Here is a 13,877-nt window from a genome sequence, read left to right as displayed (position 1 = left end):
AACTTTTTTTCTAGTTACTTTGTAATTAATTGGATAGTAAAATTAAAAAGAACCGACATTTTTACATAAAAAAGGTGCTCTTGTCCTATTTCGATAGGAAAAGTAACGACCAGGCGTTTCGAAAATATTAATAAAAAACCATCTTCAATAGGAAATATAAAACACCCTGTAACATGAAAACAATTCACTTTTCAATATTCCTGTATATAAAGTTGTTGTCTTATTTTTAGGCAAAGATGCAGCTAGTAAAATATTGCGATATAATTTCGGGACACCCTGTATGTAAGTCCATTATTTAATAGCAAGTATGTAGGTACTATTATTTTGATAAAATCAGTTTGTTGGAAAAATACTGGGTGTTCTGGAATTTTAAATATTTTTTGTTTTGGAATTTAAATTCTTTCTTAATTGAGTGTCACCAATTAATAAATTGCTGGTATAGTCTGCATTGGTTCGGATCAAAAAATTGAAGATGTAAAAGCTAGCAAGTTGTGTACATGAAACAATAAAAGACAGAACAGTAAAAGACACTATATATGTATAATGTTCAACTAGTTGTTATACAACAATATTATATGAGTAATATAGTACTAATATAATAATAAATTGCCCATTAACAACATGATATAGAGTTGGCTTGTTTTCAGTGTACGCATGTCCAACTTATTAACCCTCGTGAAATGTTGGTAACCAACATTTGGTTCAGTGATGAATGTACCTTTTTCCTAAATGGCCATGTCAATAAACAGAATTGCCAATACTGGAGTGACGACAATGGCTACAAAAAATGAATGTTTCTACCGGTATTCTCGGAAATACTGTTATAGGACCGTTGTTTATTAAAGAAAACGTATTTGGAGAACTCTACTTACACCTACTTGAAGATGTAATGAATCCTTTAATAATAACTGAAGTAGAAAATCGAGTTGGTGGTAACATTTTGCAAGAAAACTAACCACACTTTCAGCAAGATGGAGCTCCGCCGCATTTTTGGCCAGTGCAAGAGTGGTTGAATAACAGATTCCCTAATTAATGGATTGGTAAAAGGGAACCGATAGAATGGCCTGCTAGGTCACCAGACTTAATGCCATTAATTTTTTTTATGGGGGTATATAAAAACGGTTGTTTACAAAACTCAGCCTGATAATATCGACGATTTAAACAGAAGAAATATAGGGGCATGTAGGGCTCTTTCAGAAGTGGTATTTCAAAATGTTTGGGAAGAATTTGAGAACACTTTGAACACCTCATCAACTACACGTGTTAATAAAATAAATTTTAAGCGTGCTTTCGTAAAGACCATTAATAAAACATTTTATTCAGCCATAATTATAACGACTATGCAAAAGTTTAATAAAAATAATATTAATAATATAGTAAGTAGTAATAAATAATAAAAAGACATGTTTGGGTAAATAGTTTTACCTTTAACCTAATTAAAACACATACAGAAATAAAGTCTTATAATAAGTAATTTACAATGTTTAAATAACCCTAACCTGGCAATACAAAAATAAGATGCCAAAATGTAGAGAATAAAAAGTTCATTTAAATCACTCAAGCCCTATTGCTATTTAAGATAAACGAGAGGGAGATTCTGGAGGTTAGGGGAATAAAAGAGCCAATAATAATAAAATTGACGAGTCCTAGTGATTTTATAAAAACCCAACCCGTTTCTAGATAATAGGGATGGGAAGTTTTCAAATTGATTCCCTGTATATTATGAAGGACAGCACAACTAATAAAATATAGATGCAACTCTGTCTAATTTTACCCTAACCATATATTGCAAAATTGGAAACCTTCCCTTTAGAGTTCTTTCGTAAAGAGTGTGTTAAACGCAGTTGCTCCACGAGTTTTGGGATTTCTGTAGGAGTTATTAGCCAACGTCTTATTCTATAACCAGAATGACCTAATAACACCATATTATTATGCCACACATTATTCGTTTGGATATAAATTGCAGAATTCTTTTGTATGCGACTGTCGTGTACTGACCCAGGCTAGTGAGCGCCTATGGAAGTGAATTCTTCTTTTGCATTACATGCTACCTATACATTTACGCTAAAGTAACCTTTTCTATTATAGTAATCGTCTTCATACTCAGATGGCTTTGGAATTTTTATGTGTACAATTAATAGCACCAAATGGACAAGGAAACTGATACTTACTACCTGATACGAGCACTGTTGTTTAAAGGAAAATGTAGCCAAATAGGTGATTTTTTAATTATTTTAGTCAAAACAAATTTCACAGTTTTACTCACTGTTCGAAATACGTTCAAATCCAAAATCACTTAAAAATTAAAGATATATCTGCATTTTTTATCTGGATTTGAATGCTTCTACCCTTGTTTCTCCAATGCCTTCAAGGAAATTTTCTGCCACTACACATTAATTCTAGAAAATGGATTTAAATTATGATAGTCCTCATCCCGACACTCAGTTCGTTGAAAATAATATTTTCGACGTTTGATGTTCATAAATTGAACCATTTTCGAAAGTGTTCGATTGGTGATAAGACTATTTTTTAAGCTGCACAAGTGCACATTAGCTGGCATAAAAAATTTAAAGTTATTACTTAAAAATTGCAGTGAATGCTGTATTTTATTCACATCCAAATCAGATTCTACTACAAAAAAGCCGAACATACTATAATTTTATTGACACTTGATTGATCACTATCTCCTTTATTGTGCAACTCCTTCTGAAGAGTCCTACAAATGACTCTGAATTTTGAAAACACCCTGTATATTACATAGGGCGTTTTAGGTTATCGGCGTTTGAGCCTTGATTGACTACCAATGATCTCATAAATTTTCTATGGGATTAAGATTCGGTAACTGTAAGGCCATTTAAGGTTGTTTGTCTTGTTCAAACAATAACACCTCAACATCAATTTCTCTTCAAAATCAGGCAACATGGCATCAATTCCTTCTATAGGAAACCATCCATTATTAATTAATTTTTAAAGGGAGAAACGACCTTGCATCACCATCACATTCCAACCAACACGTTTTACGTGGGTATCTGATTTTTTTGGTCTCCAAACATAACGATTGAGATAAGAGCGATTTCTTCACAGCAGTTCTTCCCAAATAAAATCCACATTTGATTTCACTTTTTTTTTTAATATGTGATCATCGGATCAATCTTCTCATTGCCTTGTGACGGGAAATTCTTGCTTCACTATTTCATCTCCCTGTGTTAATACTAATATCTGAATGTGGTGTGGGTCGATTCTATTAAAAAAAATCACACACTTCCATTAAAAAAGGAAACTTGATTTTAATTATGTAAAAACTCAACATGCGAAAAAAACCATCTAACGTGGGCTATGGCTTTTTAACATTATGAATCAACCGAGCGAACTTTCCAACGATATGTTTCTCGAGGTCATATTTAAGGTTAAACGTATTAAAATACAATGATCGTTTCCTTGTTTAAGAACTCCCAAATCTTCTTTAATCCGAAATAAAAAAAAATACATTTAATTGCCTTGAGGTATAAGGTTGTTCGAGCATCATGCGATGATATCATCAAGGATGTATACCAAAGTAAACAACATAAATATAAATGGGCAAATTACGTTTACAACGGTGTAGCATCATCTTGGTATATCAAGCGTGTATAATTTTTTTTCATAGCACGCCCATTGAACGTTTTTAGTCATATGGGCGAAAATGACGAATTTTTACCCGGATGATAAATAAAAGTCAGTTGTAGCTTTATTTAATACAGGTTTTTTTTAATTTGAGGCTTTTAGGAACTCAACTATGTACTCTAAATAATTTTTGTATGTTTATTTGAATACATTTATATCCAATTAAATGACTTTCCATATAAGCCACTGCCGTTCTCTTTAGGATGACATTTTCAAAATCCGACGTTTCGTCTCCCGGAAGTCATTATCAACGTTTCAGTACAGTCCTGTGATTTTCCTCCAACTATTTATAATATATCAATCATAAAGAACAAAATATTAGTTTGTCTATGAAAAATAACACGTTTTAAATTAAAAGTATACCTTTCTCTGCCTTGAATATTATTTTCAGCGTTAATGTATCTTTGTCTAACTCATTATAATGATTGTTATTCATTGATTATGTATTCAAAAAAATATAAAAAAAAGTCACAGAATTAAAGAAAATATTAATTGATTAGGAGTTTCGAATTGAAATTTAATTTTACCCGTTTTTTTTAAGCACAATGAGCGTAACAGAGATGGGTAGATGATTATATTTTAAATAAAGATTTAACTATATCTGTCTTACATATCACTTTAGCCATAAGAAAAAGTAACAGAACTAAAGGCACAAAATTAATGTTTGTTAATTCGTTATGAGTTTCTAATTGAAACTTAATTTTACCCCATTTTTTTAAGCACAATGAGCGTGACAGAGATGGGTAGATGATTATGTTTTAAATAAGATTTAACAATCTCTGTCTTACATATCACTTTTCCCATAAGTTTGCCTTTGTCTGTTGATTATGTATTAAAAATGTTAACAAAAAATTACATGATTAATAGACTAGTATTTAGCACTAGTTTTTTTTTAATTTAAAATGAACGTCAAATTAAATAAAATTGTATTTTACCTAATTTTTTCAGGAGAATAAGTTTGACAGAAATAAACTTATGGCAATAATCTCGTGCCAGCCAGAGATGGATACACAATTATATTTTAAATACAGAAACGACTGCCATAAGTTTATCTTTGCTTGCCAAAATTAAAGTCTTACTTTGGGGTTTTAATTCAAAATAAACTTCGAATTAAAATTCCATTTTAGTTCATATAATTTTAGCACAATAAGTTTGACAGTAACAGACTTATGTCGAAATACATATATTAGACAAAAATGGATATGTACCTAGATAAAACATATACAGAGTGTTCATTTGAAAACTTCCCACCATGGATTTATCGAAAACCACTGTTTGTAGAAAAAAGTCTAACGGCGTTATATCAGGAGATCTAGCAGGCCATTTTATAGGCCCCCTTCGCCTTATCCATTTATCTGGAAACTCGTCGTCTGAAATATATTTCCAGCAAGACGGCGCTCCTCCTCACTATGTTCTTCCCGTTCGGCAATGGCTAGACGCCGTTAGACTTTTTTCTATGGGGTCATTTGAAATCTATTGTGTTTACTCCCCAACCTGAAAGTTTGGATGCACTTCGTCAACGCATCATCGACAGCTGCCATGATTCCCACAACATGTTTTTGAAAATGTCCGTCAGGAATTTGAACATCGCCTATATCATTTTTTGACCAAAAATGGGCAACATTTTGAACACTTATTGAAATAAAAACTGATATTTTCATGTTTTTGTTTTCTATCTGAACAAATTAAGATAAACAAACATTTTTCTAATTTTCTCGAAAACGAATCGACCGATTTAAAAAAATCAAACACCAAAATAAAAGACTTCGAAAGACCTTTTAAAAAAGCTATTACTCGATACCCCTTGCCATTTAAAATTTTTAACGGGATGACCCTGGGGGGCATAGGGTGAAAGGGGCTGAAGTAATTTTAGCTTAGATAGTTGTCCCCCTTGACAAACCTTTTGCCGTATTTCGGCGTTTTTTTTTAAACAGTGGTTTTCGATAAATCCGTGGTGGGAAGTTTTCAAATGAACACCCTGTATATTTAGATATGTTAGTACACAAATGAAAAATCCGTAGTCTTAAAATGTCAAACTGTATCATTTCTCATGGTTGTGCTGTTAAAAGTGCGTCATTTTAATCATTTATTGTTTAGAGTTTTGCTTCTAAGCTGAAAATAATAAATGCTATAGCCTTCAATTTAGTTTAATGAGAATACCATAATAAGTATATAATATAATGACGAAATCTAATCGTAACTAATTGTAATTATTATACAATTCAATAGGCTAGTTTTTGTATCAGAATATAATATAAACAGGCTTATTTATTTAAAACAGTTTTTTTTTTAATATCAACATTTATATAACAATTTTCCATTTGTAACTACCGCAGCATAATTATTTTATGCAATAAGAGGATGACCTCCTTATACATAATATAACAACCATATGTTCGGTAATCTTTAAATTAGTAAATTAAATTTAGAGTGGGTTAAATAATTTATATATAGCGGTTGATATTATAAAATAGTCCCTCGTTTTTCATACGTTAGTATAATTTTATTTGCTACCGTGCAAATGCCTAATAAAATAATTGTTATTCTTCTTGACAATTAGGTGCAAAAGAACCATTTTGTAAAGTTAGAAATTTAGTGTATTATGTGTCTGTTAATGATTATGTAAATTATGTTAACGGTTTGACATAACTCCTTTAAGTAATAAGTGTTTTGGTGCCCATTTAATTGTAGTATTCTCATTCGTCCAGATTATTTTTACTGTTATTATACTCAAATCAGTTACATAAGATCTGTTTAATTAATATTGACTTTCTTGATTTGTCTAATAAATTTAAATCTAGAGTTACTAACCTAATTTACGTAAACTCTGATTTAATCGGTTATCCGAACGCCTCTGATACGACTCTCTTTTTTTCTCAAAATTCGGTAATTGGTTGTTTACATTATACTAGTATAAACATAAATTTTTTATATAGTTTTGGATTTCCTTTATTAGATATCCATGAAGTAAACTGCTAAAAAAACGGACGTTTCTTTATTTACATATACCCACAAGAATTACATCTCAATCACAGGTACTAAAAATTATTTTTGCGTAAATTTTAACTCAGAACAGGTTTGCGATATACTTCTAAAGCGGAGAACATACATAAGCGATCGCGACTACGATGGCGATGGCGATGCAAATCGTGATCGCTGGTGTAAGTGAACAGACATATTGCGATTGCGATCCAGTTTATACTAAAAGTGAAAAATGTGTAGTTTAGAGGAAGAGGCACTCATTCTTGCTATATTATTAGAGGAAGAAAATTGTACTAATGAAACAAGAAAGTAAGTAAATAACCTTATCTTTTATTTGTTTTTTTTTTGAAGTAGTGCATATTTTATAACCGTTTAAAATAGACATCACACGCTAAATAATATAATTTAAATTATAGAAGAAAGAGAAGGGATGTTTGGGTACATGATATAAATAAAAAGCGGAACGAAGAAGGAGAATTTCATAACCTATATCCTGAACTCCGTAAGGATGAAAATCGGTTCTATACCTATTTCAGGATGAATTTTAATAGTTTTGATAAAATACTAGATTTTATTAGAAAAGATATTACTAAAATCAAACTACATTTAGGGAACCTATTGGACCAACAGAACGGCTAGCAGTTACATTAAGGTAATTGAATGAACATTTATATTTTGTTCTTATTTTTTATTAAAGTGTTTTACAACAGCTAGATTATATAGTAATAAAAAAATACTTAATAATTAATTAGTCAATATTGTTCGTACAGAATTCCTCATTCCAGGTTGTTGTAGAACTTTTTTCAGAGACTTCCTAAGCAGTTTGTCAAATATGAACGCTGTGGGGGGAGTTTGGCATGTTTGATACTTCCATAGAATTAAAAGAGCAACTATTGCTTGGTTGGTTTTGTCTTATTATTCCATCCATTATTATTTTGGCAATTTTGTATTTGACCATTATCTGTCCTTCCGTCGACAACTTTTTTACACTTGCTGCGTACCCTTGAAATGTTATATCAATTTCATCTGTAATGTTAGTTTTCTGATTTGCAAGGTGTCTCTCGTCTAGGAATTTGATAACTTTATCAACAGATGAAGCTTGTGGGTTGGATGTCGAGTCTTCCATTGATTTTCTCTTTTTTTCTTGATTTCGTTTAAATGAATTTTTGGATATTTTTCGATGATTAGCTTCACTTCCTAGTATACTTTCACTTTGTAAATCTTCGTTTGTATCACTACGTTCTTCGCATTCTTCGCTTGCAAACTCATGAATTTCTGTTTCGTCAGTTACATTAGTATCAGTCTGAGCAAATTGTAAAAAAGGTCTGAAAACTTCCATCTTTTGCGCCCAAGGCCAGGTTTTATAGCGGCAGATAGATTTAGCAGCTTATCCAGTTTTTGTCTTTTCGGTGCGGAGATATTTTGAGTAACAATCTGTTAGGTATTTCCACCGTTTTTTTAGATCGTTACCTAAATAAAAAAATATGTTTTAATAATACCTACAGAAAAAAAAGTTGCAGAAAACGGTGAACAGTTTATGATTACTGCGAAATCGTTGATGGTAATATGTGACCTTTTGTGGACCTCAATGTCCATTTTCAGGAGGAAAATCCAACAGAATTACATTTGTTTTCTACTAGCTACATTTATTTCTGAGCAAAAGAAACTTTATAACTTTGAATAGAACATGTTATTTTTTATATTCATTATTTTAAAATATTTTAATTTTAGATTTTTGGCGACAGGCGATTCATATAAAACAATTGGTCATAGTTTTCGGATGGGATTCTCAACAGTTGCTTCAATTGTTAAAGAAGTTTGTGAAGCAATTTGGAAGAGAGTGCAACCAATTTATATGCCAGAGCCTATAGCAGAAATATGGAAAAAATCAAATTTGGGTTATAAAAATTTATGGCAATTTCCTAATTGTTTGGGTAGTATAGACGGGAAGCATATAACTATTAATTAAGTATCCACAAAACAGTGAATCAAATTACTTTTCTTATTTGAAAAAGAAAATCAATTGTTCTAGAATCTTCAGAATTTCAATTGTTCTAATGGCGACTGTTGATTCTGAATACAAATTTATTACCATAGATGTAGGTGGATATGGTAAAAACAGTGACGGAGGTATATTTCAAGTATCGGCTATGGGTAGAAAATTTGCAAATGGCACTTTTAATGTACCACCGAATAGATCTATATCAGATGAAGATCATGATGAAATTCCGTGTGTTTTAATAGGCGATGAAGCTTTTACATTAAGTACTTATTTAATGAGAACATTTCCATACAGACAATCCCGATTTGATCGAAATAAAGAAACATTTAATTATCGCTTGTGTAGAGCACATCGGGTTGTCGAAAATGCATTTGGCATATTGGCACACAAATGGAGACTGTTTTTTAGGCCATTAGAAGTTAAAGTAGATACAGCTAAAAAACTGGTCAAAGTAGCTTGCGTATTGCACAACCTTCTATGAGTAAAAAATGTTGATCAACAGTTTGTATACTTACAAGAGAATATTGATAGACCCCTAGTTTTATCTAACAACTTGCCGGTTGATGGAAGAAGAGCAGTAAATTTCGCTTTTGACATACGTGAGAAATTTGTCACTTATTTTAGTACTTTATAATAATTTGATTAAACTTTTCATTACTTAACTAATTATATAATAAACAAAATGCTTACCTGTGTGTTTTAATCCCATATTCTTTGCGATTTCGTCCCATATTTTGTTCCTTATACGCACATTTTTGTAATCTGGATGGGATAAATCAAATAAAACATGATACGTTTTTACGTTTTCAATCAATAATTCCGTAAAATAAGTCATTTTATCTAACCTCAACTCAGTGCGACCTGCGATTAACGTAACTTGTTGCGTCTGATCGCGAATGTTCTTGTATCGCGTTGGACACTGCGATCGGTCGCTGCACAAACGCGAACAGGTCGCAGCATGTATGTGCTGATGTATTGGTTTACGTTTGCTAAATCGGATCGCTATCGCTATCGCGATCGTGGTCGCGATCGCGTATGTGTGTTCTCCGCTTTATTCCCCCTGGGTTATTTGATGACGTGGCAGTTTTAACTAGGATCAATCTTCCCAAAATCAGTTTTAACTAGGCAGTTTTAACTAGGATCAATCCCTATTTGAAAGAGTTCGTGTATTACTATAGAGCAGTAAATACTCGCGAAGAACCTTCGAGTTCGAGTTAATCGAACGAGTGGGGACAATTTTAAACAATTTTTAAGACTATTTAATTTAATAAACTTTTTTCAATAATGTGAAGTAACTCTCTTATTATGCAACTTTTTTATATAGGTGATTTTTGGTATATTAAGTACTTTTGACGAGTTCTATACAAGGTGTTAAAATAAATGATTCAAAAACCTTTGAAAACACTATGTATAATAACGGACCATTATAAAAATCCTCTTTTTGCATAAGGAAACAATGTTAAAACTTTACTTTTACCTGTGCAATCTAATTACGAAAAGTACCTTTTACTTTCTTACAATAATATTCTTAAATAAATGCCGTAGTAATTGTTCTACTCTAAGTACTCGTGCCTATTGAAATTTATTACTATTTGACAGTTACTCGGATAGCAAACAGAAAAAAAGCAAAAATAATAATAAACATATAAAATATAACGAGTATAACTTAGCGGGTTACGTAACCACGGTTGACCTTATAGGAAAGTGAAATTGGCTCTTTATCGCCTTATTATTTTATGTATTTTGTCTGCATTAAAGTAGGTTAAAGTCTTTTTTCAGTGCATGACATTTTTAAACGCAATTTATGGCAAAAAGTGATTTTAGCAGTATTTTAAGGAGAGTATTTAGTGAGACAGGTGACATAAACTAGCAGTTTATTAAATTTCCCAGGCATACAGAGAAAAAAATAAAAAAGAGTTAACGTCAATAGGAATCGAACCGAGACCTGTTGGGCCATCAAATATCTGACTTAAGATCAACAAAACTTTTTTCCAAAGTCAAAAGTGCTTTATTAGTCGAAAAATTGAAAATTTTGTTGACAAAGCAAGACTGGTATACAAGTAAAGAGAAACCATTAAACACAAAACCACAAAAATTAAATAAAACTAATCTTAATATAATGAATACAAAAATAGATACATATTGATATCAGGCATAATCTTACATTAATAGAAAAATATTACAATAAAAGCAAAATAAAGTGCATCTTGCTGTAGATTTCTTTCGTACTATAATACGCCCTACCCAATAGTAAAATATTAAGTAATTATCGAAACGTCGTCTATAAGGAATTCAATGTTATCAAATTTGTTGGTAAATGATTAATCACTTTCCTACTTTTATATACCAGCGACTTTTTTACCAGTGCAGATCTTGGAAACAGTAGAGCCAGAAGGTGATTTTGCCGTGTATTATGATGAGTGACAGTTCCCAAGAGTGCAAAACGATTTGTAAAACCTCCACCGCCTTATCTTGCCATAATATCGATGTAACGTCCGCAAACAGGGTGAGTTCTCCAAAGATATTGTAACGAAATTCAGGAATATCCTCCTTCCTGGATTACACTTACTCCAGGAGAACACACACTTATAATATTCTACATTATTTTTGCCGATGGAGACCAATAATTTAAAAGAAAATACTGATAGTCAATGCAAGCAAGTATACAACTTCTAGAAAATTTAAAATACAGGGATTTATAATAATATAACCTAAATTGGAGCTCAAATGGGATCCTCAAACGAGATGAACTTTTTAAAAACTAGACACTTAAAAATTAAACTTGACGTAAGTAGAACCCTAAATAAACTTAACTAATCCGCTTAAACTACAAAATACGGGCAAAACAGTACAAAAACTATGAGAATAATTAACGTATTTATATTTTCATAACAATTATAAATACGTAGTCACACTCCGGGTCAGCAACTGAGTGATCCTCGTACTGACTTTTTTCTTGAATTGTTTATTGTACTTGTTTTCCAGGCATACACATAGGCTACAATCCTCGGAAATCCATGATTAGTGTTCCAGTCTATCAACACTCGATAAAAGCAGCTGAAAGTATTAATGCTGGGATCAAACCCTTGAAAGAAATCGCCAGTAATCTGGGCAATCCGTCATCGAATTATAATAGAAGTTGCATTAATAATGACTACAATTTTTAATTTCAATCAATATTTTTATGAAAACGTAGGGTTGGTAATTTACTGACATGTTGTAAGTTGGGAGTATATAAAAGATGTCGACTCACCGAGCTTACGTGGGAAAGTCAAATTTATTCCTTGACCTGTGTTACTAAAATTGTCTTTTAAATCGACAGTTCTTAGTTCTAAAGCTTAATCTACATTATTTTGCTAGGTTGCGATGTGTTTTGGTCATATAAACTTTACAAGTCTTGTAACATATCTATAGTACTGCTCTACTTTATTGTACAACTTATCACAATTTGCTGAATGGAGCAATAAGGCTGATCTTAAATCGTAATCGTTACACTCCTGCTTTATCCAAGTTTCGTGTCCTACGTATGATGTGTGTACGCTCAAAAATTAATATAATGTCCATTTTTTTAATTTTTAAATTGAATTAAATCATCAAATGCTGCAGGAATATATGCAGTGCTTTCATTCCAAAACGGGCCACCCTTAATAACTTAAAAAAAAAGGTCAATTTAGATATACAAGTGGACGTTTAATTTTATATTTGACAAAGTTCTGTCATTACCTCCTCATCTCCGGCTAACCTCACTTCTATATGTTAAATGGGGATCTTCATCGAGCGACACAGCATTGTAAGCAGCATTAAAATGCCTATTCAACAATGCTAAAAAAAACGAAATCGGCTGACGCACCAGCGAATAGTGACCAAAAATGTCTGGGAATAATGGATATTTAATCGAACTCAAACTTTTGTAATTCAAATGACTACTATACGTGTTATACATCATTTTAAAGGGCATTCAATCTACCACCCAAATTTATAAACTTATAAACAGTAAGGGTGTTAAAATTACACAATTTAATCAATTCACGGAATTTATTTTATTAAGTGCTCAAAATATGCTCCGTTATTCGCGAGACAATAATAAAGTCTGTTTCGAAATTCCTCACGAACACTGGCAATCTCTCTTCATTCGGAATTCGGAAGACTATATTATGAACGTCACGTAGACCTCGCGCGACCGCGTTTTTTGGGATAAAAAAATTCATAACTTTGGCTGTATAACTAGTGAAACGATCAAATTTGGCATGTGGCCTCTCAATACATTGGGAATGATGAATCCGTAAACAATTTTTTTTTTCCGACACCCGCGACGGAAACGGTTGCGAGTTGAAGTCAAAAAATGGTAAAAAATCGGATCAAAATCGAGTCAGACGCGATAACTCAAATTTAAAGCCTTTAATCGACCTGAAATTTTTAGGACATAAGGGGTCTTTGGTGGTTCATATCTGTATACTTTTTGAGCCAGATCCGTATACAGGGTGATTTATTATAAGCGATCAAAGTTGAGTAAAAAAAAAGTTCAAAATGATCCAGAGGCTAAAAGAAAATTTTTATGAAATAAGTTTTTTGGCGAAAAGACTTAGTTTTATGATAGAAATAACATATTTAGAGCTTTTTTTTCAAAAAATTTTTTTTAACGAGTTCTGGCATTTTTAGTTTTTTTGAATTTACTACCAAACGAAACTTATTTCCGAAAAAAAAAAAATTTCAAAAAATAGGTTCATCTTTTATCTTTCAAATGCCATATAAACAAAATTTTTGTGAACCATACAGGGCGAGCAATAATAAATTTTCTCCATGAAGGTCCGAAAAATTGACAAAAAAAAATCACATTTTATTTAATAACTTTTTAAGGGTGGCACTTGGAAATTTCAAACTTTCAACATTTATAATACTTTTTAAGGGCTTTTTTCTAATGTAATCTACAGTCATCTACGTAGAGTAGTTTTTGCTCTACACCTTTTTTTAACTTTGACGCTTAATACTGGCATACCTATGTAACGTACGAAGACCATTTTTGCCTTTAGACACGCGGAATTTATCTGGCTATAATCCACTAAATACCGTTTTGTTTCAAATATCACCATTTTTTGAGAAAAGGCAATTTTCCATAAAAAGTCCAAATAATCGGTCAGCTGAATATTGGTACCCCCCGGGCGTGGCTCACAAGGTACAATAATTCGGGTGGTCTAGCACCCAACAAGCACGTCACCCAGGCAATGAAACC

General features: G+C 31.9%; 1 protein-coding gene across 1 annotated transcript in view; it reads left to right on the top strand.

The window, feature by feature from the left end:
- LOC126739513 (cuticlin-4) overlaps positions 1-13,877 on the top strand; it is a 105,921-nt gene that overhangs the window by 36,821 nt on the left and 55,223 nt on the right. The window lies entirely within an intron of this gene.

This window comes from Anthonomus grandis, chromosome 8 (genome assembly GCF_022605725.1).
Source record: "Anthonomus grandis grandis chromosome 8, icAntGran1.3, whole genome shotgun sequence".
Lineage (NCBI taxonomy): Eukaryota > Metazoa > Arthropoda > Insecta > Coleoptera > Curculionidae > Anthonomus > Anthonomus grandis.
Note: the sequence above shows the minus strand (reverse complement) of the source record. Positions and strands in the feature narration are given on the sequence as shown.